Source organism: Glossina fuscipes, unplaced genomic scaffold (genome assembly GCF_014805625.2).
Source record: "Glossina fuscipes isolate IAEA_lab_2018 unplaced genomic scaffold, Yale_Gfus_2 88, whole genome shotgun sequence".
NCBI classification, from domain to species: domain Eukaryota; kingdom Metazoa; phylum Arthropoda; class Insecta; order Diptera; family Glossinidae; genus Glossina; species Glossina fuscipes.
The window spans coordinates 1,654,243-1,661,911 of record NW_023998442.1 but is presented as its reverse complement, the minus strand read 5'-3'; positions in this window follow the sequence as shown (position 1 = coordinate 1,661,911).

Sequence of the window (7,669 nt, the reverse complement as noted above, 5' to 3'; positions counted from 1 at the left end):
ACATAATCGTTCTCTTTAAGGTTCATAAGCACAAAAAAGCTTCTGTTTGCGCAAGGCGCCATTTCTTCTACCTAATTAGAAAGCCTGAAAGTCATTAGTTGTTGTCGTAAAGAAAAATGCACTTTAATAACCTAAATTAAAAAAAATTATAGGCCATCATCGATATCAACGGTAAAGTCCAATACCTTGGACCACAATCTCATACTCCCCTTATGATAATATCAAAGGTATTCAATGTATGTCAGAGTAAATGACTTAATAATTGTAGAATCTTATCGAAACCAGGATATGCAGTTCAGCGCATCGTTTAAGGGGAAATAGTCGCCATAAACGCGTGGTTAATTTACATATTGCAAGCCATGTCAGAAAATCTTTAAAAAAGAGGGGCCTGCTATTGCATACGAAATCTCCAGCAAACGGTGGCACGCATTTCATTTGGTGGCTTTCAGCCTGTCTCAGCAACGCTTGCATTTTTGTATCTGCAACCAAAAATATGTCCTTTGCAACAGAAATATTGACAGAGAGACAACAGCAAGTCATGCTTAGCAAGACAATTATAGTATCTAAATATAAAGAGCCTAGTTTGTAACTTCCCCTTACCCCATGAACCTAGTGAAACAGGTAATGAAAATCATCTGAGTTTTAATTGTGCATATATGAGCCTAAGAGCCATGAGAAACAGTCCAACAGGTTGTTACAAAAAACAGGTCTATGCATCATTAATCATGACTTAACCAATAAAATAGCATCAGACCGACTAGACGCTAACCTTAAACCACTTTTTCTTTCTGGTGTAAATCAGCTTGTGGTTGTGGAAAGCTAATTAGCAGAACCGAGTACGGCGGAGGCTAGATTTTAAAAAATAGATCGTTTATGGTGTAGGTGGGAAATGACTCAAAAATAGTATGGATGCGATTCATGCCAACCCCATCTACTGACAATAATGATCCACGCCTGGGCAGAGGTTAGTTCAACTTAAGCCACGGCGCTTATCTGTTATTGGCTCTACTGTCACCTTACCAAAGAAATAGTTGGGATTTCGACGAAAACTAATTAAATATGTACCATGCGACATGGACAATGCGCCTTACAGCTTGAAAGAAAGAGGCTTGTGAAAGCATACCAGCCTAACCTCCTGGTAATAGTATTACTAAAATCCATTTTTGAATTAAAATTAATTTATTTGCATATCTTTCTAGGAATTACTGACTGCAAACATTTAACTTAGTGGGCCTGCATCTTACTAAGTAATTAAATTCGTACCATATGGCATGGAAAGCACGCGTCGCAGCTGGGGCAAGTCAGCTCGTGGCTATGGAAAGCTACCTAACACAACGGTAAACATCACACGTGCTTAAGCGGATATATGTTTTATAAAACGCTATTAGTCTCAATAACTGCTAATAGGATTACTATAACCCAATACTGGGCAAAAGGCAATCTAATTGCATATCTTCCTGAAAACCATTGATTCAATAAAACTAACTTAACTGCACTCCAGCAGAGAAACACATGTCATTCTGCTTAAATTCATACTAGATGATATATGTCATGGGATTCCGCTCGAAGATTTCGCTCTACATGCGCGGCTCGTTTTTTTTCAACTAGTGCTAGTACTTTCAATCCATACTGCTGATAAGTGTCTGCATTGCACTTAGTTACAGTGTTACAGCGAGTTATACTACTTCGCCGAACACAACATGCTCCAAGCTCTGTTCTTGATATAACAGCCTTTGTTAATATTTCTGCTGATAGCATTTTGCTTTCTTTGCTCTCTTCCGAGCGTAGTTTTCTGTATTTCCATTGCAAGACATCTGAAATCCGCCCACTAAGATAACGTTCTACTTTTCTCTCAGCAAAGGTACATCTATCTGTCATTGTTCCTTATAACACTTGGCCGGTTAGAGCCCGAGCGTTGCAATTGAATGCAGTCAATTGTTGTCCGTTTACGCAGAAATTACATAATGTCTTTCTCACCCGAACTACAGATTTTTCATTTGGCGTCATTCAGCTTTGATAAGAATATTGATAGTCTATTTGACTTACAGAAGCTCTTTTGCTTTTTGCCGCATCCATTCAGCGTCTCTCAAAACCCTCGAAATATATTTAGTGCTTTAAAAAACTTTTGACAATATTTCAGTGAAATAGTATAAATTGTAGCTTTAATCGTAAAGATAGCGTTTCGACACGTAGTAGGAAATATACCTCCCAATATCATTAGCAGTGCAAGAGCCTGATGCTAGTTGGAAAACTTCTGAAATTGATGCACTGTTCGTTCTAATGGCAAACTCATGGAAGAGACCGATACTAAGAAAAGTACCTCAGTTCTTCTCTCGGACTGTTCTGCTACAATACTAACCTAGCTGCGAAAGTTCCTTATCTCCCTCCACATAAAGAAAAAGTTCAAGTTAATACTGAAAGCTTAAAATGTATCGTCGAAAACGGCCTTAATAAGAAATAAATGAGATTGCTCTTCAAGCAAAATACGAATGTTAACCTCAGTAAACATAACACGAACAACAGTAAGGGGAGAAAACCTTTAATCCGTGACTTTAAAAAAAAAAAACAAGAAGCTGCATATAAACCTAGAAAAAATTTTTCAACATTTATATATTTTATGTCTCTTTACAGCTCGTTTTGACAGTTTATTTAAGTTAGCACTTAAGGACCAACTGCCAACAAAACGTAAAACTGCCACAAAGCACGGATATATGAAAATGTATATAACAAATCATTTATCATCAGATTAAAACCAAAATTTATGCACGACTGTCATGAACCGCATTAAGTCATTTCACTTTCTCTCTGTCTCTGCCTCTGCCACTGCCTCTATATCTGTCCCCATCTTCGTCTAACACGCTTTTACTTTACTCGCTTTAACTTTCGGAAGGCCTCATGACACATATTTGCCATGTTGTTAACTTCGTTGTCACTATTATAATAAGCAATGTTATTGTTGTTGTTTTCTTGTGTTGTTCGTGGTAGTGTTACTGTCTTTTCCTTTACTAAGCTAATATTATAACACAAGGACACAAAATTAACATGCTTACGAAAAAGAAAAGCACATATAAAGCTGGGAATACGGAGACCGTGACTTAGGGGAAAAGTGCAATAGAAGTAGCGTAAGAGAATGAGAGACAACAACAACAAAAAAATCGAAAAAAAAAAAAAACATAAATGGAAAGTGAAATGTTTTTAAATGTGGCTGCAAATAAATGCAATGAAAATATGAAGCAGCTGAAAATATGTCTCTATGTGTATATGTATTCACGTAGTAGAGTATAGTGGAGTAAATCTCAAAGGATATTTCAAAGGCATAGATGGTATGTTGAAAATTGTTTTTTCACTTGCTTGTCAACATTGTCAAATTTTCTACAATGAAAATATAAAAAATAATGTTAATAAACGTAGAGGCATCCAAAAAGGGCAAGGAAAAGAAAATACATTACTTAAGCAAGGACAATCGGTAAAGTAATTGCTTTATAATCACTTGTGCGCAACATAAACTGTATTTTTGATAACATTTTTCTGTCTTTGTTTTTGTGTTTTTTTTTTTTTAGGATTAACCGAAATATTATTAAGGTCATCTGAAAATAAATTTAACCCTTCTGCTAATGCGTTCCTTAACCTTTCATAAATATTCAAATGTGTGCATTAGTTAAACGAGTCCAAGGTCAAAATGATAGCCATCAATACTAGTTGAACTTTCAACTGCTGATTACTGCCGCATATATTCGATCGTTTACTTGCTTATATATAGTATTTTCTATTAAGGTAGAGCTTCATTTGTTAAGTTCGTTGGTCCACATCCCTCAATTCAAAAAAAATTAAAAATAATTCCTTAAGGTAGATGCTAGCAAAACGATTGTGTGAAAGTTATTGCTGTACCGTAAATCTTTAAAGTCCTTTAAAAACATTTATTCAACTCTTCAGGATGAGAAGGTTTTTTCTTCTTGTTTTTGTTTTTTTTACACAAAAACATACATATATATTTACCAGCATTGCTGCTGTCAACATTTACTGGTGGCATCATCAGTAAAAACGAAGAGAAAGAAAAATAAAAATAAAAATCAAAACTGTTAAAAGCTGTTGATATAACAGAGCACTAACTATAGCAGCAGAGATGGTAATGCTTAAAGAAAACGAGGTTAGAGTGACAAATTTTCACATCAATTTTATGTGAAGTTAAAATATTATTTTTGTTATTTCTTATATACATACATATATATGTCCTTTAAATTTTCAATAGCATACTGCAGTAGAAAATTCAAACACGCATATACATACACAGATATATATATATATATATATATATATATATATATATATATATGTATACCCTTTATATTAATCCCTCCCCAATATAAACATCTATAAGCGAGTATTAAATTGTCAAGACTCTATGTTTGTGTGTATGTTTTGTGTGTGTGTGCACTGTACTTAAAAAAAAAAAAATATATTTTTTTACGGGGACCCTTTATTTCTAAGAAAGATATGTGAAAAACGAAGAAGGAATTATATGCGACTTGAACCGAAACTCTTATTACCCCTCGCCACTATTAAAGATACGGTGTATGATTAAAAATAAAGGGATGATATTATGCTCTATACACTTATCGGCACATCGTACAAATCGCTTTCATCGCATATCGTTAGGGCGCACAAATCGCAGCCATCGCATATCGTCATTTCGTACAAGTCACACACCGTACGTATTTCAAATTCTACTTTGACAACAGTTCGTAGATAGTTGTTCCAAGAAAAGACCATTTTTATTGACTTATAGCGTTTTGGTAATTGGAACTTTTCAGTTACTTTTGGAACTTGTGACGGAATTTTATTAAGGAAAGTTTCAGGGACTAAAGTTCCAATAACCAGAGCCCTTCAGTAAAAGATCCAGAGTCTAAAATTAATAATTTAAATGAAGGGAAGGACCAACAATCTTTAATATTTAGGGTCAGAAGTATAGGTCGGATCATGCAAGAGACCTTCATTAAAGAAAATTTTTTTTAGTTTAGAATAAAGTGTAAAATGATGAGTTTTGTGATAAATGAATTCGGATCTACGAATTGATTTTCCCCATTTTCAATCTTCCCACACGGATTTTTTCAAATAAAAAATAGAAGGACTTTGAACTAAAAGTTTTACAATTTTGTAAAAATGAGATAAATGTCCGATTCTTTAGTAACGGGGGAATCGGTGCAGATTTCTCAGACATCCCAGGTACACACGAAGATGTCATTTTCATTATAATTGCATCTCTGCACTACAATTTTGACAATATTATTTAAGGGAAAGGGAATAAGTGGCGGGTTCATCTGCTTTGCGATTTTTATACCGTAATTTTTTAAGAAAAGTTACGCAACTGAACGCTCAATTTCCATTAAAAATTCAGAACTAAAATCTAGATGACAATATACTAAAAAGTTTTTGTCATCTGACCTCAGTCTGAAGACGTTGCTTTGCACATTTAATCTGACGAGTGTCTTCACAAAAAGAGTATGGACTCTAACCTGAAATTTCTAAACAACATTTTAAGGCAAAATTCATTCATTCATTCAAAGTGATCAGCTAGCTAAGTGCTTTGCTATAACCACCGAGTTGAGTTCGTGCTCGTACATTTCTGTTCGTTGCGAACATGCCTCCTGTGGCGGACATAGAAAAAAGACTGGAAAATTCGTTAAAAGATAAAAGCAAATCTCCTTTTTTTCGTTCATATGTACGTATTATGTATTTGATGGCATTAAACACCTTTGACTTATAAGAAATTACATTTTCTCACACCAGTCATCACACATGCACACACTCACACACATATATGTATATATGCAATTACACATGGGTTTGTAAAGTTCTGAAAGTTTATGTATTGGTCCTGTCGTACGTCGTGTGATTGTCATTATAAATCAAAGTTTACTGACAGTAGAAAATTGCAATTTTTTTACTTAAAAGGAAAACTTTTACTTAAAAATTAAGTAATTCGCATTGAAAATTTCACCGTATTAAACGAAATTTCTTCGGAACGATCTTTAGGGCGGATAAGCGATTGCAGCGTCATTGGTAATGATTTAAAAGAAATTTTTGTAAAAACCTTGTAAACGTGTGGTTAAAATACCAGCACCAATACCAAAAGGGATAGCCTTAACGTTGTCTTTTTGCAAAGTTGAAGTTAGAATCTCGTGCTCACATATGCCGGTTAAAACAAACGTCTACAACTGTACGAGAGACCAGTTGCGAAAATCTCAGTGCACAAGTAACTTAATGTAGACAGAAGGAAACCAAGGAAGTATCTTGATATTGACTCTGTTTACCTGCCTGTCTATCGTTTATTGTTGTAGCCATCATCTTGTATTATCGCAAAGCCCAGTAGATAAGAATCGTGCCTATCAGGTCGCCAGACTCGAGTTCAATTTTCGATGGGATCGTTTATTTAATTGTGGCATGTGACCACAGTTATAGCGAGTGACCGATCGATAAAAGCATAAAACTTACACCTACTAGAATATGGACCCACTATACCACCTTACCATTCTTCCCTTACTTTCTTTCTAACCATCACTCTATTTATACATGTCCACAAATGGCTATTCTACCATAAAAAAGACGTTAGTCTAACGTTGGCTACTACAACAATAGTTTAAGAAAACCACTCTAAAATCACCTTAACGCGAATGCGATTACAATCACCTTTTTCAAAAGACCTATGCTCGGCCGACCGCTTAACGAGTCAGTGACATCAAAAAGCACTTTCGCAAAGTCCGTGAGTTTTTAAGTGACGCTATAGTACTAAGAAGAGAGGAGAAGTACGCTTTGCCACAAAACTAAACGAAACGAATGGTTATCGTTAAGTTGATCTCATGCAAGCCTTGACAAAACTTCGTGGGACAAAATTGCAATCAGAACTGTACTGGTGATCACCTTCTCTTAGACATCTAGACTCGAGAGAGCATTAACTTTTCCAGCAATATGGGAAATTATTTAGAGGAATAGTATTGTAAGGACCAAAGTCGCAGCACTTGTTTTAGTCCTATGCGTAGTTATAAGTTACTCGTGTGTACTTAAAGTAGGATAAGTATATTTTATTTTCCACTCAGTTTCCTTTACAGCAAGCAGTTGTTTATCTCTTATGAGTATTGTAGGGATGCTGTAATAAGAAAGAACGGTATAAGTAAAAAAGGAAAAGAGTGGAAGTATGTCAGTTACCTGACATACTTACCTGACATACTTCGAATGTGAGCAACTAACCGATTGGCAATGCCAATTAAATTTCGAATAGAGGCATAGTGGAGAAGAAGATTGCACATCCTCTTCCTTTCGGATCGAACCACTGACTAGGTAACACACCACCATCCGAAATAAAACCCATCATCATCGGCTGGAATTACACGTTAGGGGTATTTAGAAAAAGGATAGTTCGTTCGGTTCCGTTGACCAGTGACGGCAGGTCATTTAAATTAATTATAGGCATTGAAATTTTAATTTTTAGCCCCTAGGTTCTCTATAAGCAACTATACCCCTTCCTTTATTATTCGAGGTATGTATTTTAATAAAAGTAATAAAAGAAAATTGAATTCTAGCGTCAAAAAGATATTAGGATTTTTTATTCGGATGAGGGATGCAACTAACGAACTTAAGGACGCCTGGAATAGCTGCTGAGACTTGCCCGGTG